Consider the following 24212-nt stretch of genomic DNA (forward strand, 5'->3'; position numbering starts at 1 on the left):
CGGACCCGGTACCGAGTACCCCACTGACCTGTGGGCGCGTCACATACATCAAAGAGCTCCATTACTGTCTGCTGCTGCGTATTTTATAGCTACGTAGCAGCAGGTATTCGTGGCTAGGTTTTGGGTTTTTTTGCACCTTATACCTGCTAATTTTATTACAAAGCAATCCATAGCCCCCTTTTTTCTACATGTATTTGCTTGGTCACACTGCAGACTACAGCCAGGTCATTTCAATACAAGATCGGGAAAATCTAACAATTTAAAGAAAATTTTTTGTCCCAGGCATCAGATGTGAGTGCGCAGAAAATTCTGGCCTTTTGTTTTGTACTATAGTATATTTTGGAGTGTCTTACAACATTTTTGGACATCATTTTGCTGACCAAAATATCTGTAGCTGGCCCAAAAATATTTAGCTACAGTTCTTATATTTATCACTGCCATTTGTACGCCACACGCATCGCATATCATTGCGCTAAATATTTTACAATTTTAGTACTCCAATTTTTTTTTTAGTGTCATACTTAGGCTAGGTTCCCATTGCGTTAGGGCAATCCGTTTAGCGCTAGCGCTAGCGGATTGCGCTAACGCAATGTTTTTTTATGGATCGCGTTTGGGGGTCACGTTAACGTCCCCGCTCTCGCAGATCCCCGATCTGCGAGAGTGGGTAACGGACCTCGGGCGCGCCGCGGACGCTGCAAGCAGCGTCCGAGGCGCGTCACAGAAGAACGGCACATCACTAGCGCGAGCCGAAAAAGGCACGCGCTAGTGATGCGCTGCTGGCGAAATTGACATTGCTGTCAATGGGTGCGCTAACGGACCCGTTGCACGGCGTTAATTGCGACATTTTCGCCGTGCAACGCTGTCCGTTAGCGATCACCCATTAACGCAATGGGAACCTAGCCTTACTTATTGAGACAATTTCGGTGGTCCAAAAAAAAAAATCAAGGCTACATTTTGATCAGTCTGTTATGTCTATCCGACGCATGCTCTAGCTGTGGTCTCCAAATACTTGCCTTTCAGGCATACATTTCAGATTTTTTGTCTCTCTACTACCCTTGTTCTATATAGTATTTTGTGGTTCAAATTTAAAAAAAAAATCCAGGCTGCATAATTGAAACAGTCTGTTATCTGTCAGATGCCTGGTCTATCTGTGGTCTCCAAACCCTTACTTTTCAGGCATACATTCCAGTCTTTGGTCTGCTACCCTTGATATATACAGTATTTTGTGGATAAAAAAAAAAATACAGGCCACATATTCAAACAGTCAGACGCCTGGTCTATCTTTTTTTACTGATCACATAAGTTTTCTCAAAATTAATCCATTTGTATTGAACTTTTATTTCAGTAGTCCATTTAAAATGGGCAATGCAAGGGGCAAGGGACGGGGAAGTGGACGTGATGCTGATGGTGCATGCAGAGGATGAGACCGTGGCCAAGCTGAAAGTGGGCCACAACTAAGACCCACATCTTCTTGCTCAACCTTCCCATCCCAGTTTCTAGGGGACCGCAGCACACCACTATTGAAGCCAGAGCAGTGAGAAACCATTGTTGGTTGGATAGTGGATATTGCTTCCAGTCACTTAGCCACCACCACCATGTCTTCCACAAGGTCAAGTCTGAGTAGCCATGAGTCTGGACCGAATATTACCCTGATCCTCCTTCCTCCCACCATGCCGAGTGCCCTGAGACAACTGCTCTCACATTTGGACACTCCGAAGAGCTGTTCACTTTTCCTTTTAAAGATTCCGGACTCTTGGCCGGTGAACTTGAAGTGGGGCAAGATGAGATCGCATGTAGCCATGCCCAAAGATTTGAGCAGCCACGGTCACACGAAGGCGATGATGGGAAAGTGTCACAAGAGGTGGATGATGATGAGATACAGTTGCCAGAAAGTCAGGAGGCGGAGCAGGGTGCGGATGTGGAAGAAGACAAGGTGGCGGATGACATAGTAACTGACCCAACATGGCAAGAGGACATGCAGAGCTAGGTCCTTGTCCCAGCGCAGCTTTTAGTTGTCTATACCCCAGTCATTGGAACGCAAGCAGATATACACAGCCAACGCCCCACAGGCCACAGTACTAAATTCTCACATTTCTCATCTGCTTGCGCTCGAAATGTTGCCTTTTAGGCTTGTTGAGATGAAAGCTTTCCGAAACCTGATGGCGGCGGCCATCCCAAGGTACTCGGTCCCCAGTCGCCACTATTTCTCCCGGTGTGTCGGACCGGCATTACACCAGCATGTTTCCCACAACATTACCTGTGCCCTCAACAATGCTGTTACTGGTAAAGTCCACCTAACCACGGACACGTGGACAAGTGCTTCTGGACAGGGACGGTACATCTCACTGATGGCACACTGGGTTAACATAGTGGAAGCCAGGACCCAGTCGGACCTTGGGATGGAACACATCCTCTCGACGACGAGGATGGCAGGCCCTACGTCAGTCAGGGTTGCCCCCACAGTCTACAGCTCCTGCTCCTCCTCTTCAGCCTCAATCTCTGAAATTAGCATATCAGTCAGAAGCTGGAAGCACTGCCTCAGCCAAGCGGCAACATGCTGTGCTGAAGCTAATCTGCTTAGGTGACAAACCGCACAATGCTGAAGAGTTGTGGACAGCGCTGAAAGAGCAGTCAGATTTTTGGATGACACCGCTGAACCTACAGCCAGGCATGGTCGTGTGTGATAATGGCTGGAACCTGGTGGCGGCTCTGGGGCAAGGTGAGCTCACACATGTACCTTGCCTAGCCCATGTGCTTAACCTCGTCGTTCAACATTTTCTCAAAAGCTACCCGGAGCTGCAGGATCTGCTAGTGAAAGTATGTCGCCTGTCTGCCCATTTTAGAAAGTCAGCTACAGCTTCAGACGCTCTTCAGCAGCATTTGCATCTTCCGGCTCACCGACTGGTGTGTGATGTCCCCATGCTTTGGAACTCTACACTGCATATGTTGGAAAGGATTTGTGAGCAGAAGAGGGTGGTTGTTGACTACCAGCATCAACAAGGCCACCGTTATTCAGATCAGAGTCCACACATAAGACCTCAGGTGTGGACATGGATTTCAGACATATGTACCATCCTCCAAAACTTTGAGGACTGCACCAAGATGGTGAGCGGCGATGCCATAATTAGCATCACCATCCCGCTTTTCTTAATTCTGAAAACTTCTCTGCTCACAATGAAAAAGGATGCATTGCAGGCAAAGCAGGAGGACATGGAACAAGGAACCATACAGGGTGATTACACTTAGCCCAGCCGCAAATTTTTTACTCCCCCAGGGGAAAATGTTTGTCAGTCAGTCCATACACTTAGTGTATAGGCATTGCAAATCTAGGAGACCAGCGGCTTTAAATTGGGCCTAGTTTTTAATGAGGCCTTGTACCACATTTCATCATCCTCCGCCACTAGATCACCAGGGTTAACGTGTTCCGTGCTGCTACAGCCAGTCAATTTTTTGACAAGGGTGTCTATGATCCCCCAATTTTTAAAAAAAAAATGTACCTCCCATGGGGAAATGTTTGTCAGCCCATGCACTTAGTGTACAGGCATTAGAAGTCTAGGTGACCCGCTCCTTTAAATTGGGCCTAGTTTTTAATGAGGCCTTCCTCCACATCTCATTATCCACCGCCACTAGATCACCAGGGTTAACGTGTTCCGTGCTGCTACAGCCAGTCAATTTTTTGGCAAGGGTGTCTATGATCTCCATAAAAAACATTTTTTTAAATGTACCCCCAATGGGGAAATGTTTGTCAGCCCGTGCACTTAGGGTATGGGCATTACGAGTCTAGGAGACCGGCTCCTTTGTAATGTTACAGTTCAGTTTAGGAGGCCCTCCTCCATGTTTCTTCCAAGGAGGGATTGGGGTGCGCGCAAATTTGGGTCAAGGTGGCCCTTGCATTCAATGCATAAGGAAATAGTATAGCAGGACCAACAGAAGAATGTGAAGTGGGTTTTCCTGTGGCCATCCAGTTCCAGGGTTCAAAGGATTCTTGGGGTGCATATGACTTGATAGCAGGGCAGGCCTTGCATTCAATGCAACATTTTTTCGGGAAGCTCTCCTGTACCTCTTGTGAAAGGGGTATTGGGGTGCATCGTAATTTTTGGCAGCCCAGCCACTCACTGCATAGGCCATAACAGTATAGGAGACCCACTGTTTAATAATGGCCCTTTATGAATATTAATGCCGCCTGATTCCACTATAAAAATAGGCTTTGTTACTTTAAGAGTCACTCCTTCATAAATGAAACAAGATGTATCTGATGATGTGTCACACACCACATGGCCAGCTAGGGTTGTTAAATGTTACAATGACATTTCCCAGTGAATGCATTTTTATTGGTTGAAAGCAATGTTTAAGTTGAAAAATGCATCAAAAACGCTGCGTGTGAACATAGCCCAAGTGGTGGAGGAACATTTTGGTCTGGGGTTAATTATTTTGCCTTATATACAAGTCATTACCCTGGAAACGATGTGCATTAACATATATTCAAGGAAAATCCATTTTGGTTTAGTTTTTGTATGTTTTTTAGTGCACCTGTAACAATGGCGTTAAACTCTGACAACGTTGCTTACAGCTGTGACCTAGGAGTCAGAAATGCTTCCAGAGATATTTGCCATGATGTTCCCGTGTCATATGAGCAGTGCGTCCATCATTTTCATACGTTTTTAGTTTCAATGAATTTTATTGAAAGTTTTGAATACAACAGAATATAAACAAGTCTTAATGAAAATGAACAGGAAGTGTCTATGAGAAACAAGATATTTGCAGAATGTTAATTGTAATTCTGGCTTAGGTAGACAGAACTAATAAAGACGGACAGACCTGACGAACAAGGGGGATGACACACAGGGAAAGGGTACATAGGTATATCCAACAAATTGAGAATGACTCCAGTTAAGTACGTAAAAATGTACGAGGAGAAGAACGGCGCCCAGTGGGTCCGGCGAGTGAACAACCATAAATGTGCAGAGTCTAACCTAAAACTATTCTGAGCAAGGTCTATAGATACAAAAAGGTAAAGGAATAAGATAAAATATAATCAAACAAACATTATGGAGAAAGCGTGAGTGCTTGAGTTAAAGAAGCATCAGAGTCGAGACCAAGCCAAGGTTCCCATACCCGGAAAAAGGTACTCCATTCATCGTTCCTGGTTGCTTGGATACGTTCATATAGTAGGATAGAGTTAATTCTATCTTTGACTAGTGAGATGGAGAGTGAATTAGTTCTCCATCTAGCAGCAATATGAATTTTAGTCGCCATGCAGATAATAGTCACTAGTTTATGTAGGTTTTTAGAGAAACCGGGAAATCTTGCTCCCAGTAAAAATACTGTAGGATCAAAGGAGACCGCTCCTCCGTATATTCTGTCAACTATTGACTTGATCTCGCTCCACAAAGCCACAGCGACCGGACAGCTCCACCAAGTGTGTAGCAAGTCGCCTGGAGAATTACAGCCTCTAAAACAAGTGTTAGGTACATGCGGGTGGATGGCATGGAGTTTCACTGGCACATAATAGGCTCTATGAAGAAGTTTAATCAATGTTTCAGCTAAGGAGGTCTGATAGCAACCCTTTGTTAATGTATCGCAACACCCATGCCACACCTCTAGGGGCAAGATCAGACCCAAATCCTCTTCCCACTGTGACATAAATTTTAATTTTATATCCTTACCAGTGGTAGTAAAAGCAGAGTACACTAAAGAGATCATTCCCCTTCCCATAGGATCGAGAAGACATTTCTGCTCAAAACTCGAAGCAATAAAAGGAGACCCATGTGGTAGGGACTGCCCGGCAAAATGAAGAATTTGATTTATACGGAAAGCTTCCCTAAATGGAGGTTCGAATTTTTGGGTGAATTCTTGTCTACTGAGTAAGATATTTAAGGGGGAGCAGAGTTGTTTGAATGTAGTGATGCCCTTCAATATCCACCATGAAAAGAGAGCAGGCTCCAAGCCCGGTAGGAACATGGGATTATAAAATAAAGAGGTAAGTGGAGATGATTTAGATTGTAAACCAAATTTAAATCTCTCTTTTCTCCAAAGAATCAGGGAGTGCGCAGAAAAGGGGGCAGTTTCGGAAATAATTTGCGGGATTTTACCAGTGGACCACAGGAGACCAGGGAGAGAGAAAGGACGCAAAAGAAAGGATTCTAAGTAAACCCATCTAGGGCTTCTCGTGCCGGCGTTAACATTAGCTAGTTGAGCTATCTGGGCCGCCCTAAAATATAATATTAAATTGGGAAGTGAGAGTCCTCCCAACTTTCTATGTAAAAACATGATGCCTTGTTTGATCCTTGGTCTCTTACCCCTCCAGATAAACTTTGAAATGAGTTTTTGAATGTCTCGCAGGGCACTCAATGGTACTGCGACTGGGAGGGAACGAAATAGATATAGGAATCGTGGAAGCGATATCATCTTAATGGCATGCAAGCGGCCCAGCCATGACAGGTTCAGAGTGGACCACCGAGCTAAGTCAGCCTGAAACTTGCTAATTAAAGGGGGGTAATTCCATTTGTACAGGGACGACTTATGAGGCGTTAGGTTGATTCCGAGGTAGGTTAAAAAGTGATCTTTCTTACTAAAGCCGAATTGAGCTATAAGATTATCTTGATCTGCTTTGGGGGTATTGACAAATAAAGCCTCGGATTTTTCAACATTAATTTTAAGGCCTGACACTTTTTCAAAAGTGTGAAGGAGGGAGAATAGATTAGGGAGGGTCGAATATGGGTTAATTAAAGACAGGAGGAGGTCATCAGCAAAGAGGCTGACCTTGTATTGGTCCCCGAGATTAGTAGGCCCCAGTATATTTGGGTTGTTCCTAATAGATTCTGCCAGGGGCTCCATAGCTAAAGCAAATAGAGCTGGTGAAAGGGGGCACCCCTGGCGTGTACCGCGTTGGATTATTATAGGGGAAGGGTTGGTGGTCGGGAGTTTAAGATACGCAGTCGGATGGTCGTAAATTAGCTGAAGACAGGAAATTAGTTTTTGGGGGAAGCCAAATTTGTTTAAGACTGAGAAGAGGTATGGCCAGGAAAGGGAATCAAAAGCTTTTTCTATATCTAGGGCAATCATCATGAGTGATTTGCGAGAACGGTTTGCAGAGTGGATAATGTTAAGGTTTCTCCTAATATTATCTGGTCCCTGTCTCAGGGGGATGAAACCTACTTGGTCTCGATGTATCAATGAGGGAAGAAACCTATTAAGTCTATCAGTAATAATTGATGTAAAAATTTTGAGATCAATATTTAACAAGGATATAGGTCTGTAATTTTTAACAAGCAGGTGATCTTTTTTTTGTTTAGGGATAACTGTCACATGGGCTAAATAAAATTCGGGAGGCATCTGAGAGCCATTTAAAAGGGCATTACAAAAGGCTGCAATATGGGGTGAGAGTAGAGCTTTAAATTTTTTATAATACATGGAAGTTAGTCCATCAGGACCGGGGGCCTTCCCCGACTTCAACTTTTTAATGACAGAATCAATTTCTTCTGGTAGAATTTCAGACTGTAATTGTTGGGCCAGTTGCGTCGATAAGACAGGGAGGGATAAGTTCTGTAGGAAGGATTGTAGGAGATGTGGAGGAGGATCCCTAGGAGAGGAGTAGAGCTTCTGATAATACTCATAAAATGTTTTATAGATAGTCTCAGGATGGGCCGAAATATGTCCAGATTCTACTTTGATGGAGGATATAGAATTTATAAGTTCTTTTGAACGTAATTGACGGGCCAGCAGTTTAGTGGGTTTGTTAGCTTGTTTGTAAAAGGTGGCTCGAGTCCACGCTAAAGCTTTTTCTGTTCTAGTGGTTAGGATCGCGTCAAATTGACATTTAACATCATGTATTTGTTTAATTAAATAGCGGGACGTAGACATCTGGTTTGCTTGTTCGAGTTTAAATAGTTTAGTTTCCAATCGACTTTGAAGTTCAGATCTGTACCTCTTCCTAGTAGACGCTATTTTAATTAATGAACCAGTGATGAATTTCTTATGGGCAAGCCATATATTGCCCGGGGAGGAGTCTGCATTCAAATTGGATTGGAAAAAGAGTTTTAATTCATCCATAACCTGGGTAGATGTCGCCGGGTCAACTAATAGGGATTCATTTAACCTCCATTTATAGAGTTTGGAAGAGATAATGTTAAATTGAAAAACAGATAGGATCGCGTCGTGGTCGGACCACGAGGATGGGACATGGCGTGAGAATAAAACGGTGGGGAGGGATGCAGCCGCAGTCACCTGAAGATCAATTCGCGAATAAGATCCATGAGCTGGAGAGAAATATGTGTATCCTCTAGTTGAACCATTGAGTTCCCTCCATATGTCTACCAACCGACTCCCAGCCAGCATGCGAAGAACCTTTTTCCTGTCGGACTTAGAGATATCTGATCTTTTTAAAGAGTTACTGTCTAGAGACGGGTTTAAAGTGAAATTAAAGTCTCCGCACCATATCAAATGGTGGTAGGAGATGGAGGAGAGTTTAGACAGGATTATTTTGAACGCCGCAAACTGAGAGCCGGCCGGCAGATAACTATTTATAATGCAGAGATTGTGGCCCTGTAGCGTCCCTTGCAATATTAGAAATCTACCTTCAGGATCTGAAAAATAGCTAGTTAGTTGAAATGGAAAGCTGTTCTTAAGAAATATGGCTACTCCCCTAGTCTTACGGTCCCACGAGGCTAAAAAAAAACGGGAATAATGGGGATCAAAATATTTAGGAGAGGAAGTGTTAGAGAAGTGGGTTTCTTGTAAGCAAAGGATATCGGGTTTATGCTTATGGTAATCTAGGAAGGCTTTTTTCCTTTTTATTGGCGAATTGAGACCTCTGACATTATGAGAGAAAACTCTACACATAGGAAGTCAGAACAATTGTTGCCCAAATCCCAGACACAGTGAGCGCGCCCCTCGACCAACCCAAATGGTAACTCAAATCAATATTAATGAATGACCAACTTTGTATACCTGTAGGAGGAAACAGTAGGAAGGGAACAAAAGGAAGGGGAACACAGACACATAACATGTAAACAAATACAGAAACTTGGAACCAATGTCCAAAAGATATGGTGATCTGGAGATTCATATTACCGGAAAATCCAGTAATCACCAAGGGTGGGTGACATGTGGGAAACCCAGACATCAAACCCCTGTAATAGTAGCCCCTGGCGGGGGGGGGGGGGGGGGGGGTAAGAAAAGGGAGAAAAGAAAAAAAAAAAAAAAAAAAAGGGGGAGGGAAATAATGAGGGATCGGGCCAGCAATATAAGACTCCGTAATCGGGGAGCTATTGGAATGGAGACTATTCAGAATCGTAGAGAAACGTAATACAGTTGCTACTGTTATATTAAACGCGCAAGAGATAGAGCATATTCAGCAGAGTATCATGGCGAAGTCGGGTCAGCACACCTGTAGAACAGTCATGTAACACGTGTAGACTGGCTCCTGGTTGTGGGAGCTGATGACCACTCTCTGACAGGTCGTGATTTCCTTTGCGGCAAAGGTTGAGTAGAATCTGAGAATGGGATACCGGAAAGTTCTAATGCCTTTTTTCCCTCGTCCAGTGAGCGACAGGTGTGTAGCTTATTCTCATGGGTGAAGGATAGTGAAAATGGATATCCCCAGCGGTATTTAACTTGCGCCGTTTGTAGTGCAGTGGTAACAGGTTTAAGAGCTCTCCTTCTGGAAAGCGTGGCTGGAGCAACATCAGCATATAAGCGTACTGAGGCGGGGAGGGTGGGTAGTGATGAAAGAGGGCGTGCAGCATTTAAGATTAGATCCCGAGATTCCTCATAGTGCATTTTAAGGACCACGTCTCTTGGAATATCAGAGGAGCGCTGCCTACCAAGTGACCTGTGGATCCTTGTGATATGTAAAAGCAGAGGGTCCATATCTGGCAAAAGCGCGGCAAATAATGCAGCCGCTGTCTCTTTAAGCGCAGTGATGGATTCGGGCAGCCCACGTATGCGAATGTTGCCCCTGCGAGATCTGTTCTCTAGGTCTTCATTTCTCAGTTCTAGTTCATTAATACGATCCGCATGGTACCTGAGAGTTTCTTGATCTTCCTCCAGAGCGTCTGCAGTGGCGTCCATCTTCTCCTCCAAATTTGAGGTGCGCTGGGCAATATCTTGTAGCTGGCTAGCAATGGACTGCATAGCAGACTTAAGTTCAGTTCTAAATGTGTCCTGGAGGGTTTTAGTTAAAGTCGCAGTGGATATGGATATGCCTGCTTGTGAGGAAGCGGGAGTTGGCAGGGAAGAGGACGAAGCGGCCATCTTTCCCGCGCCACCGCCCGCCAGGAGCTCCGTTATAGTGCGGCTTGTCGTTTGAGTAGCGTTACCTTTCCTAGGCATTGCACGCTACCGACCTCCGTGGAGCAGAAGGAACTCAGTGGTGGTAAGATTTCCCCGATCACGGCACTCTAGGAGGGTGTAAATAGATGTCGGGTCGCGGAGCTCAGCAGAGCATGTCCGTCTCTGTCAGAGTCCGCGCATGCGCCCCCTTTCATACGTTTTTAGACCTTAAAAGGACCCCCGGGGGGATCATGGTAAAAATACTCGGGTTTCCCCTAGACTTACGTTGGGCTCTTTGATCGGGTCGAGTATTCCAATTTGCTCGACCCGAGCAACAAGCACTCGTGTCCCAGTTTAGTGACATTGTAGCTTCCTCTCTAGTATATGCAATTGTTTGCTTAAATCTGATTTGTCAAAGATAAAAAATCCTTTCTTAACTTCATCCCCTTCATGCTGCAGCCCATTGTTGTGAATTCCGTTCTCGAACTCCCTCCTGTGGTCAGGAATGGTACTTCTGTGAGTTCTGTCCGTGGACTCCCTCTGGTGGAGCTGCTGGTCTTGAAGCTGCATCCTCACCTGTCCCCGTTTAGGACTGGGCTGGCTTCTCTATTTAACTCCACTCAGATCGTTACTTGATGCCAGCTGTCAATGTATCAGTACTGGTTCAGATCTCTCTTGGATATTTCTCATGACCTGTCTACTCCAGCAGAAGCTAAGTCACTACTAAGCTCATTTGTTGTTCATTTGTGTACTGAATATATTTATTAGTACTTGCTAAGTTTTAGTCCAGCTGGCTATCATTATATTGCCTTGCTAGCTGGAAGCTTTGGGTTGCAGAGTGGCACCACCGCACCGTGAGTCGGTGCGGGGGTCTTTTTGCACACTCTGCATGGCTTTTTGTAGTTTTTTTGTGCTGACCGCAAAGATCCCTTTTCTATCCTCAGTCTATTTAGTAAGTCTGGCCTCCTTTTCTGAAACCTGTTTCATTCCTGTGTTTGTGCCTTCCTCTTAACTCACAGTCAATATATGTGGGGGGCTGCCTTTTCCTTTGGGGAATTTCTCTGAGGCAAGGTGAGCCTTTATTTCTATCTTTAGGGGTAGTTAACTCTTAGGCTGTGATGAGGCATCTAGGCAGAGTTAGTCACGCTCCACGGCTAATTCTAGTGTGTGTGATAATAGGATTAGGGTTGCGGTCAGCAGAGCTTCCACTTCCCAGAGCTCGTCCTGTTTTGCAGTTTTAACTATCAGGTCATTCCAGGTGCTCCTAACCACCAGGTCCATAACACCCATTTTCGTTTTTGCGTTTCTGTTTTTTGCTCCCCTTCTTCCCAGAGCCATAACTTTTTTATTTTTCCATTAAAATGGCCATGTGAGGGCTTGCAGGACGAGTTCTTCTTTTGATTGACAGCATTGCTTTTACCATATAGTGTACAGAAAAATTGCAGTGCGGTGAAATTGCAAAAAAAGTGCAATTCTACAATGTTCTCTTTTCTTTCTTTTTTACCATGTTCACCAAATGCTATAACTCACCAGCTATTATGATTCTCCAGGTCATTACGAATTCATAAATACCAAACATTTATAGGTTCTTTTTTATTTAAGTGGGGGAAAAAAAATCCAAAGTAAAAAAAAAAATAAAATAATTGCGTCATTTTCCGAGACTCGTAGTGTCTCCATTTTTCGTGATCTGAGGCTGGGCGAGGGCTTATTTTTTGCGATACGAGCTGACATTTTTAATGATACCATTTTGGTGTGGATATGAGGTTTTGATTACCTGTTATTGCTTATAAATGCAATGTTGTGGCAACCCCAAAAAATTAATTCTGGCTTTTTTTCTCATTACACTGTTTACTGATCGGATTAATTCTTTTTTTATATTGATAGATTGGGCGATTCTAGACATTGCAATACCAAATATGTGTATTTTTTACATTTTTTTAAATTTTTTATTTTGAATGGGGTGAAAGGGGGGTTATTTAAACTTTTATATTTTTAAAAACTTTTTTTTTTACTTTTCACTTGCTTTAATAGTCTCGATGGGAGACTAGAAGCTGCGATCATCCGATCACTTGTACTACACAGAACAGGGCTTCAGCCCTGCTCTGTGTAGCAGAAATACTGCCAACCGCTGGACGACTCTCATATCAATCCGGCAATGACAACCACTGGGATCTCCTGCAGACCCCGGACTGTCAGGTCAACCCATCGGCAATGTCATGTGACACGGGCGCTGATGGATGGGATTAGTGATGTGCTTCTGGGGTGATCATGTTAAATGCCGCTGTCAGAGAATGACAGGTTAACAGCCGCGGGTGAATCACAAATCCACCTGTGTTAAGGACACATGTCAGCTGTTCAAATCAGTTGACATGTGCCGGAAAAGATGTGGGCCCAGCTCTTTTCCGAACTTTGTAACAGGAATGGTGAAACCACTGTGCCATGGTCCGAGGAGAGTCGGAGGGGCGATGACTAGGGTTGAGCGACCTTGACTTTTTTAGGGTCGAGTCATGTTTCGCGAAACCCGACTTTTGGAAAAGTCGAGTCGGGCGAAATCGGCCGATTACTGCGCAAAGTCGAGGATCGGCCGGAACACGAAACCCTATGCACGTCAATGGGGATTTTTTTTCTCTCTCTCTCTCTCTCTCTCTCTCTCTCTCCCCTCCGTCCCAGAACAGAAAATTTTGTTTTGCACATTCCAAATCGCTACTGCGCACAAGCGATAAAATGGTGATAGGCGTGCACGCCCCTAACCCCTATGTCATCACTCTGCCCACACTCCTTCATTGGCTGAAAAAATGGCGCTAAACGCGTCATACGAAACGCGACTTTGGCGCCAAGATCGCGTACCGCATGGCCGACCCCACACAGGGATCGGGTCGGGTTTCATGAGACGCCGACTTCACCAATCCTGCATACTTTATCTGCCCTGTTGAGGGTAGAGCAAAGTACTACAGTGCACAGGCACCGGGAAAGGTCAGAGAAGCCCAGCGCCTGTGCACTACAGCAATTTGCGCTGCCCTCAACAGGGCTGATAAAGTACGCCTGCGCAGGAGCCGTGACATGAACCAAGGAAGAAGACGTCATCGCATGAAGATGGGAGGGGCCGGAGCCGGACCTGCGACGCCCATCGGACCTGGACCGCACCTGGGTGAGTATAATCTAACTTGTTTTTCTTATCTTTCAGGGTACATTGGGGTCTTATCTACAGCATTACAGAATTCTGTAGATAAGCCCCTAAAGGCAGTGGCCGCAGCTTATATATGAAAAAGTAGGTGACAGATTCCCTTTAAGAGGCAGGTAGTCTGAGCTTGTAGGCCACCGGATTAATCTCCTTTGAAACCTTGAAAGGACAGGTGAAGCGAGGACCTAGTTTATGTGAGGGTACCTTGAGAAGAGCATACTTAGCCGACAGCCAGACCTTGTCCCCAGAATGAAACAGAGGCGGATCCAGATGTGTCTTGTCAGCATGTCTTTTCATCCATTCAGAGGACTTTAATAGCATGCACTTGGTTTCCTCCCAGATTGCAGAAAAACTATTGAGGAGGGATTCAGCAGCAGGAATATCGAAGGTAGTAGAGACAGGAAACAGAATATTGGGATGCTAACCATAAACCACAAAGAACGGAGTTTTGGCAGAGAATTCGCTCACATGGTTAATGTAGGAAAATTCGGCCCAAGGCAGGAGTTTGGCCCAGTCATTGTGGTGGGCATTCATGAATAGCCGGAGGAAGTTAGTCAGGATCTGTTTCATTCATTCTACCTGGCCATTGGACTGAGGATGGTAGGCCAATGACAAATCCAACAAGACATTGGCTGGGGACAATTTAGGACGGCGTGCGTGGCCCCTGTAAGAAAGAGGGAGCGTATGCCTGCCCTAAGCATAGTGTCCAGGGGCAGCATGCGTGGAAGCTGGTGCTACAAACTTGCTCGTTTTTTAATGTATTTTTAGAAATGTGTTGCTCAGAACTGGACACAGTATTCTTGATGACACCAGACCAAGGAGGAGTAGAGGGAAACAATTACTTCACCTAATCTAGACGGTATGCTTCTTTTAATACATCCTAGAAATGTTTACCTTATTTGCTGCTGCATCACACTGTTGACTCATGTTCAGTTTATGATCTTTTAGTATACCCAAGTCTTTTTCACACATGCTGTTACTTAGTTCTATTCCTACAATTCTATAGGTGTAATTTTCATTTTTGTTGCCCAGATGTAGAATCTTACATTTCTCCCTGTTAAATACCTTTCTATTAGTCGCTGCCCATTGTTCAAGCTTATTTAGATCCTAGTCTCTAGTGTTAGCTATCCCTCAGAGCTTAGCATTCTCTGCAAATTTGATTAGTTTACCTTCAGTTCCTTTATCTAGATAATTTATAAAAATATTGAACAACACTGGGACCAGGAGAGAGCCTTGTGGTACCCCACTTGAAATACTCTTTTAATTGGATGTGCAACTATTTATTACCACTCTTTTAAGTACGATCACTTAGCCAGTTATGAACCCACCTAACCGTAGCCTTGTCAATCCTATACTTGGTCATTTTTTCAATAAGGATAGTATGAGATACTTTATCAAATGCTTTGCTGAAGTCGAGATATACTATATCTACTGATAGATAGTACTGTGGGAACATTATACTGTGTGGAGGGAATGACAGTGGGAGCAATGTATTGTGCATGGTGGAATGGCGGTACTACTGTGTGTGTGTGGGGAGTGGTGTTACTGTGGAAATATAATCTTGTGTACGAGAGATGCCAGTACTGTTTACCATTATACTGTGTAAGGGCCGTCATACATAATGCATAAGTGGTGTAAGAATGCGTGTCTTAAGAAGAGAGAAACCTCACTGCTGTGGGCCATTTGTACAAGAAGACTTCCAGCTGTCCCTCCCCTTCCCAACCAATGGGAAGAGGTAGAGTTTCAGGAAGAGTCTAGATGGTACAAAGGGTAAGGTGATCTGGATGGTGACATCAAAGGCCAGTGCACCAATATGGGAGATTTCACGCCAAGCAAAGGAACGGGCAGGACGTGTGGCAGTGAAGAATCTGAGGCAGAGGAACCAGGCTGTGATAAAGCATTGAAGGCTGAACATTTTTTACCTTTTGTGCATTACTGCCCTTTTCCAACATGGCGTCTTTGGTCTCATGTGCACTTGTCTTCCTGCTATAAAACTCCACCCCAGCCTTCAGTCTGTGCTAGATTATTCTGCTTTGCATCCAGCTCCTGATTACTCCATGGCCTTGCACCTGCTCCTGTGAACCTGTGTTGGAGATCCTGCCACTCTGCTCTGAGTTCCTGCTGCATACACCAGTGTTCAGTAATCCTCCTTCATCTGCTGCTCGTGTTACTTCCATCTGCATTTACTGGACATGTAAGCTGTTTCTGCTCTGCAAAACCTGAGACTATTAACCAGGCCTCCCTGGTTGAGCTAAGATATGATTTGAACTGCCTAATAGCATATCTATCTGCGTCTGGACTAAGTCAAGGATCTATTCGTGTCAAGTTTCCTCAAGAATAACTGTGTTATGGACCTGGTGGTTAGGAACACTTGGAATGACCTGATAGGTAAACCAGAAATATAGGACAAGCTCTGGGGGTGTGGGAACTTTACTGACCGCAACCCTGATCCTATCACACACACTATAGGCAGCCGTGGAGCGTACCTAAATCTTCCTAGACGCCTCTTCACAGCCTGAGAGCTAGCTACCCCTAGAGAGAAACAAAGCCTCACTTGCCTCAGAGAAATTTCCCCAAAGTAAAGGCAGCCCCCCACAAATAATGACGGTGAGTTAAGAGGAAAATACAAACATAGGAATGAAAACAGGTTTTAGCAAAGGAGGCCCACTAATACTAAATAGTCAGAAAATAGCAAGGGAACTGTGCGGTCAGTATAAAATACTACAAAAATATCCACGCAGAGAATACAAAAAGACCCTCACACTGACTCACAATGTGAGGGGGGCAACTCTGCACCCCAGAGCTTCCAGCTAGCAAGGAAATAGCATATAAGCAAGCTGGACTGAACTCATCATATACTGAGAAACATTTTCCAAAAGCAATGAGCAAAAATGAACTAGCATGAACTTAGCTTCTCCTGGAGGAGACAGGTCACAAGAGAAGTCCCAGAGAGATCTGAACCAATACTGAATACAACAACAGCTGGCAACAAGTAAAGAAAACGAGGCAGCTGGGAGCCCAGCTAAAGACCAGCAGTATCACTCAAAGCCACCAGAGGGAGCCCACGAACAGAACTCAACAAAGTACCATTCACGACCACAGGAGGGAGCCCGAGAACAGAATTCACAACAGTACCCCCCCTTGAGGAGGGGTCACCAAACCCTCACCAGAGCCCCCAGGCCGATCAGGACGAGCCAAATGAATGGCACGAACCAAATCTGCAGCATGGACATCAGGGGCAACAACCCAGGAATTATCCTCCTGACCATAGCCCTTCCATTTAACCAAGTACTGAAGCTTCCGTCTCGAAATACGAGAATCCAAGATCTTCTCCACCACAAACTCCAATTCTCCCTCGACCAACACCGGAGCAGGAGGATCAACAGAAGGAACCACAGGCACCACATACCTCCGCAACAATGACCTAAGGAACACATTATGGATGGCAAAGGATGCTGGGAGGTTCAAACGAAATGACACAGGATTGAGGATTTCAGAGATCTTATAAGGACCGATGAAACGAGGCTTATACTTAGGAGAGGAAACCTTCATAGGAACATAACGAGAAGACAACCAAACCAAATCCCCCACACGAAGTCGGGGACCCACACAGCGACGGCGGTTAGCAAAGCGCTGAGCCTTCTCCTGTGACAGCGTCAAATTGTCCACTACGTGGTTCCAAATCTGCTGCAACCTGTCCACCACAGAATCCACACCAGGACAGTCAGAAGGCTCAACCTGCCCTGAGGAAAAACGAGGATGAAAACCAGAATTACAAAAAAAAGGCGAAGCCAAAGTAGCCGAACTAGCCCGATTATTGAGGGCGAACTCCGCCAATGGCAAAAAAGTCACCCAATCATCCTGATCAGCAGAAACAAAACATCTCAGATAAGTTTCTAAGGTCTGATTAGTTCGTTCGGTTTGGCCATTTGTCTGAGGATGGAAAGCCGAAGAAAAAGACAAATCAATGCCCATCTTAGTACAAAAGGACCGCCAAAATCTGGACACAAACTGGGACCCTCTGTCAGACACAATGTTCTCCGGAATACCATGCAAACGAACCACATTCTGAAAAAACAGCGGAACTAAATCAGAGGAGGAAGGCAATTTAGGCAAGGGCACCAAATGGACCATCTTAGAAAAACGGTCACAAACCACCCAGATGACAGACATCCTCTGAGAGACCGGAAGATCCGAAATAAAATCCATGGAAATATGCGTCCAGGGCCTCTTTGGGACAGGCAAAGGCAAAAGCAATCCACTGGCACGAGAACAGCAAGGCTTGGCCCGAGCACAAATCCCACAGGACTGCACAAAAGAACGCACATCCCGCGACAAGGAAGGCCACCAAAAGGACCTAGCCGCCAAATCTCTGGTACCTAAAATCCCAGGATGACCCGCCAACACTGAACAATGAACCTCGGAAATAACTCTACTGGTCCATCTATCAGGGACAAACAGTCTCTCCAGTGGACAACGGTAAGGTCTATCGACCTGAAACTCCTGCAGCACCCGCCGCAAATCAGGGGAGATGGCAGACAGAATCACCCCCTCTCTGAGGATACCAGCCGGTTCAGGAACTCCCGGAGAGTCAGGCACAAAACTCCTAGAAAGGGCATCAGCCTTCACATTCTTAGAACCCGGAAGGTACGAAACCACGAAATCGAAACGGGAGAAAAACAGCGACCATCGAGCCTGTCTAGGATTTAGCCGCTTGGCCGACTCGAGATAAATCCAAATTCTTGTGATCCGTCAAGACCACCACACGATGTTTGGCTCCCTCAAGCCAATGTCGCCACTCCTCAAATGCCCATTTCATTGCCAACAACTCCCGATTACCAACATCATAATTACGCTCGGCAGGCGAAAACTTTCTAGAAAAGAAAGCACATGGCTTCATCACAGAGCCATCAGAGCTTCTCTGAGACAAGACAGCCCCTGCTCCAATCTCAGAAGGATCAACCTCGACCTGAAAAGGGAGAGAAACATCCGGCTGACGCAAGACAGGAGCCGAAGAAAACCGACGTTTCAGCTCCTGAAATGCCTCAACGGCCGCAGAAGACCAATTCGTCACATCAGCACCCTTTTTGGTCAGATCAGTCAAAGGCTTAACCACACTAGAAAAATTAGTGATGAAGCGACGGTAAAAATTAGCAAAGCCCAGGAACTTCTGAAGACTCTTCACAGATGTAGGTTGAGTCCAATCATAAATGGCCTGGACTTTAACTGGATCCATCTCGATAGTAGAAGGGGAAAAAATAAAGCCCAAAAAGGAAACCTTCTGGACTCCGAAGAGACATTTAGAGCCCTTCACAAACAAGGCATTAGCACGCAGGACCTGAAATACCATCCTGACCTGCTTCACATGAGATTCCCAATCATCAGAAAAGACCAGAATATCATCCAGGTATACAATCATGAATCTATCCAGATAATCTCGAAAGATGTCGTGCATAAAGGACTGAAACACAGAAGGGGCATTAGAAAGCCCAAATGGCATCACCAAGTACTCAAAATGGCCTTCGGGCGTATTAAATGCTGTTTTCCATTCATCGCCCTGTTTTATACGCACAAGATTATACGCTCCTCGAAGATCTATCTTGGTGAACCAACTAGCCCCCTTAATCCGAGCAAACAGATCGGACAGCAGAGGCAGAGGGTACTAAAATTTGAACGTGATTTTATTAAGAAGGCAATAATCTATACAGGGTCTCAGAGAACCATCCTTCTTGGCCACAAAAAAGAACCCTGCTCCCAAGGGTGACGAGGACGGGCGAATATGCCCTTTCTCCAAGGACTCCTTTATATAACTCCGCATAGCGGCATGTTCTGGCACAGATAAATTAAAAAGTCGACCCTTAGGGAACTTACTACCAAGAATCAAATTTATAGCACAATCACAATCCCTATGAGGAGGTAGGGCACTGGATTTGGGCTCATCAAATACATCCTGGTAATCCGACAAAAATTCAGGGACTTCAGAAGGAGTTGAAGAAGCAATGGACACCAAAGGAACATCGCCATGTACCCCTTGACAACCCCAACTAGACACGGACATCGATTTCCAATCCAATACTGGATTATGAACCTGCAGCCATGGCAACCCCAAGACGACAACATCATGCAAATTATGTAACACCAGAAAGCGAATATCCTCCTGATGTGCAGGAGTCATGCACATGGTCACTTGAGTCCAGTACTGAGGCTTATTCTTGGCCAATGGCGTAGCATCAATTCCCCTTAGTGGAATAGGGAACTGCAAAGGCTCCAAGAAAAAACCACAGCGCCTGGCAAAATCCAAATCCATCAAATTCAGGGCAGCGCCTGAATACACAAAAGCCATAACTGAGTAGGATGACAGAGAGCAAATCAAAGTAACAGACAAAATAAATTTAGGCTGTACAGTACCAATGGTGACGGACTTAGCGAATGACCTGATAGGTAAACCAGAAATATAGGACAAGCTCTGGGGGTGTGGGAACTTTACTGACCGCAACCCTGATCCTATCACACACACTATAGGCAGCCGTGGAGCGTACCTAACTCTCCCTAGACGCCTCTTCACAGCCTGAGAGCTAGCTACCCCTAGAGAGAAACAAAGCCTCACTTGCCTCAGAGAAATTTCCCCAAAGTAAAGGCAGCCCCCCACAAATAATGACGGTGAGGAAAATACCAACATAGGAATGAAAACAGGTTTTAGCAAAGGAGGCCCACTAATACTAAATAGTCAGAAAATAGCAAGGGAACTGTGCGGTCAGTATAAAATACTACAAAAATATCCACGCAGAGAATACAAAAAGACCCTCACACCGACTCACAATGTGAGGGGGGCAACTCTGCACCCCAGAGTTTCCAGCTAGCAAGGAAATAGCATATAAGCAAGCTGGACTGAACTCATCATATACTGAGAAACATTTTCCAAAAGCAATGAGCAAAAATGAACTAGCATGAACTTAGCTTCTCCTGGAGGAGACAGGTCACAAGAGAAGTCCCAGAGAGATCTGAACCAATACTGAATACAACGACAGCTGGCAACAAGTAAAGATCTAGGTGGAGTTAAATAGGCAGCCAGCATAGCAGAAAACGAGGCAGCTGGGAGCCCAGCTAAAGACCAGCAGTATCACTCAAAGCCACCAGAGGGAGCCCACGAACAGAACTCAACAAAGTACCATTCACGACCACAGGAGGGAGCCCGAGAACGGAATTCACAACATAACTGTGCTTCATAGACTTCCTGTTTGTTTGCATCTACCTCTGAAGTTTCCTATTGACTGCTAAGCTGCGTTTATTATTTGCACCAAGTGTTGTGGACTTGAGTTTGTCTCTGCACCTGCTTGAATCACCGTGTGATAATATAAACTTTACCACTTATAAAACTGTGTCCTGTCGTCTTGTTCCACGCAAAGAGTCTCCTGAATTATCCCCTATAATTATTACACAGAACCTTGCTGGCACCAGATGAGTCCCAGAATCCAGGCTACGCCAGCCAAGGCCCTGGAACCAGATCTGAGCCTGTCAATACCCAAAGTCCAGACTATGCCAGTCAAGGCCTGAGATCCAAACCTCCCTACTTCAAGTATGAGAGACGTCTGCTGTTGGTCAAACACCGAGGATCCGAGAGGAGATTCCACTCGGGAATGTACGGCTGCAGTGAAGAGTGAGAGTCACGAGTGAGCAGGGCTGTTACTTTCAGCACTGACGTAGGGTACAGGGGTTGGTCTGGGCTAGAAAAGAGACATTATGGAGGCCAGTTGAAGTGAAGGCAGCCCATTGAGCTTTGATAGACTATGTCAGGGGGAAATGTGGCCTAAATACATCGGGACCATAACCCTTGTCAGTAGCTAAAGTAACATATTGTTAGAGGCTGCTATTAAAGCTAGAGTGAGAATTCAGTGGTGTATATCTGATATTGTATATTTCACTTCGTAATCACCCTGTTTTACATTATTACACTATTCACTGTTGCCATAGTGATCACAATTCCCATTATCAGGGAAACAAGTAATTATATTGGTAATTTCCGGTTTGTCAGTGTGTTGTTTCCGGTCACCTGCTTACAGGGGCATAATGGGGGCATTACACTGTGTGGGGGGCATCATATATACTGCATAATGGGTATAATTGAGGCATTACACTGTGTGGGGCCAGGAAAGGGGCCCTGTACTAGGAGAACAATCCATTACCTCACTTCCTGTCTTCTATAGTTGGATCTTCTGTATCTATAACAGGAAACAGAACAAAAGTTTTGATTCTTATAAAGTGGCAACAAAAAACCCAAAGGAGTCTCAGTGCTGAAGGGATTAAAGGGAACCTGTCACCCCCAAAATGGCTGGTGAGGTAAGCTCATCGGCATCAGGGGCTTATCTACAGCATTCTGTAATGCTGTAGATAAGCCCCCGATGTTACCTGAAAGAGGAGAAAAAGACGTTAGATTATACTCACCTAGGGGCGGTCCCGCTGCGGTCCGGTCGGATGGGTGCGTACTGCAGTGCGTAGGCACCGGAGAGGTCAGAGAGGCCCGGCACCTGTGCACTGCAGTACTTTGCTCTGCCCTCAACAGGGCAGACAAAGTACGCCTGCGCCGGAGCCACGGCGTAAAGACCCGAAGAGGACGTCATGGAATGAAGATGGGAGGCGCCGGAACAGAGACACCCATCCGACCGGACCGCAGCGGGACCGCCCTTGGGTGAGTATAATCTAACGTCTTTTTCTCCTCTTTCAGGTAACATCGGGGGCTTATCTACACCATTACCTCACCAGCCATTTTGGGGGTGACAGGTTCCCTTTAATGTCCCCTGCGCCCTGTAATGGGGAATCTCCAGCACCTACCTCCACCTGCAGAGCCGCACACCACATATATGGCTGCTCTGTGCGCACAGGACCTGTGATGAGGTCACAGGAGGGGAGGAGTCAGGGGTCACATGATGGGGCCTCAGTGTATGCAGGACTCTGCTGTGCTGGTTGTCATGGTGCTGGATGAGGGGAAGTTTATGTGTGGGGTCAGGAGGACGTTTACAGTGTGGATGGAGCAGAGCCGTGTGTGTACGAGGTGTATGGTGCAGAGCTGCGTGTATGAGGTGTACGGAGCGGAGCCGTGTGTGTACGAGGTGTATGGAGCGGAGCCGTGTGTGTACGAGGTGTACGGAGCGGAGCCGTGTGTGTACGAGATGTACGGAGTGGAGCCGTGTTTGTACGAGGTGTACTAGACACAGAGGTGGGTGTACGAGGTGTGCGGAGCTGAGCCGCATGTATGAGGTGTACAGAGCGGAGCCGCGTGTGTACGAGGTTACGGAGCAGAGCTGCGTGTGTACGAGGTGTACTCGACAGAGTGGTGGGTGTACGAGGTGTACGGAGCAGAGCTGTGGGTGTACGGAGCCGAGACGTGTGTGTACGAGGTGTATGGAGTGGAGTGTGTATCTCATAGAAACAATTGCAAATCTATAAGCCATCTCCTTATTTAGCTTGCAAAAAAAGAAAGCTTAAGAGGAGACTTAATACACAAGTGGTCAAAATTGTTGATATCCCTCGTTTAATGACATAAAAACCAATGGTCACAGAAATAACTTGAATGTCACAAAAGTTATAATAAATAAAAAATCTAAGAAAATGAACAAATGAAAGTCAGACATTGCTCTTCAACCATGCTTCCACAGAATAAAAAAAAAAAATAAAACTCATGAAATAGACCTGGACAGAAATGATGATACCCTTAACTTAATATATTGTTGCACAACCTTTTGAGGCAATCACTGCAATCAAACGATTCCTTTAACTGTCAATGAAACTTCTGCACCTCTCGACAGGTATTTTGGCCCACTCCTCAAGAGCAATCTGCTGCAGTTGTCTCGTGTTTGACGGTTGCCATTTCCAGACTGCATGCTTCAGCCCTTTACAAAGTGCTCAATAGGATTTAGGTCACGGCTCATAGAAGGCCACTTCAATGTTTTCCTCTAAGGGTATGTGTCCACGTTCAGGATTGCATCAGGATTTGGTCAGGATTTTCCATCAGTATTTGTAAGCCAAAACCAGGAGTGGAACAATTAGAGGAAAAGTATAATAGAAACATATGCCCCACTCAAGCATTTATCACCCACTCCTGGTTTTGGCTTACAAATACTGATGTAAAATCCTGACCAAATCCTGATGCAATCCGGAACGTGGACACATACCCTTAGGCTAGGTTCACATTGCGTTAGTGGGTGATCGCTAACAAACAGCGTTGCACGGCGAAAATGTCGCAATTAACGCTGTGCAACGGGTCCATTGGCACACCCATTGACAGCAATGTTGTTTCAGCCTGAAGCGCATCGCTAGCGCGTGCCTTTTTCGGCTCGCGCTAGCGATGTGCCGTTCTTTTGTGGCGCGCCTCGGTCGCTGCTTGCAGAATCCGTGGCACACCCGAGGTCCGTTCCCCGCTCTCGCAGATTGGGGATCTGTGAGAGCAGGGATGTTAGCGCAACCCCTAAATGCGGCCCCTACAAATACATTGCGTTAGCGCAATCCGCTAGCGCTAAACGGATTGCCCTAGCGCAATGTGAACGTACTGTCATGTCGGTTCAGACCAGGTCGTTCGACAGACAGCGGTAATTCCACTTTTGACCACTATTTGCTTATTGGCGTCTAGATTCTATCTAGCTGTTCCGGGGTTAATTTACCTGATCCTCGGATTGGAAGCTGGGCCATGCCCATTGCCTTTAAATAGCTCTCCTGATCATTGGGCGTCGCCGATTATAACTTCTGTCTTGTGCGTTGTTATCTC

General features: G+C 45.6%; 1 protein-coding gene across 1 annotated transcript in view; it reads right to left on the minus strand.

Moving 5' to 3' along the window:
- LOC143766360 (uncharacterized) overlaps nt 1-22319 on the minus strand; it is a 42362-nt gene extending 20043 nt beyond the window's left edge. Inside the window, exons 1-2 of the mRNA XM_077253992.1 lie at nt 22283-22319; nt 21637-21672 (exon numbers count right to left, since the gene is read on the minus strand). The gene's annotated coding sequence lies outside the window, so the exon portion shown is untranslated. The remainder of the gene's footprint in view (nt 1-21636; nt 21673-22282) is intronic.
- Between the last annotated feature and the right edge of the window lie 1893 nt (nt 22320-24212).

This window comes from Ranitomeya variabilis, chromosome 4 (genome assembly GCF_051348905.1).
Source record: "Ranitomeya variabilis isolate aRanVar5 chromosome 4, aRanVar5.hap1, whole genome shotgun sequence".
In the NCBI taxonomy this organism is placed as follows: domain Eukaryota; kingdom Metazoa; phylum Chordata; class Amphibia; order Anura; family Dendrobatidae; genus Ranitomeya; species Ranitomeya variabilis.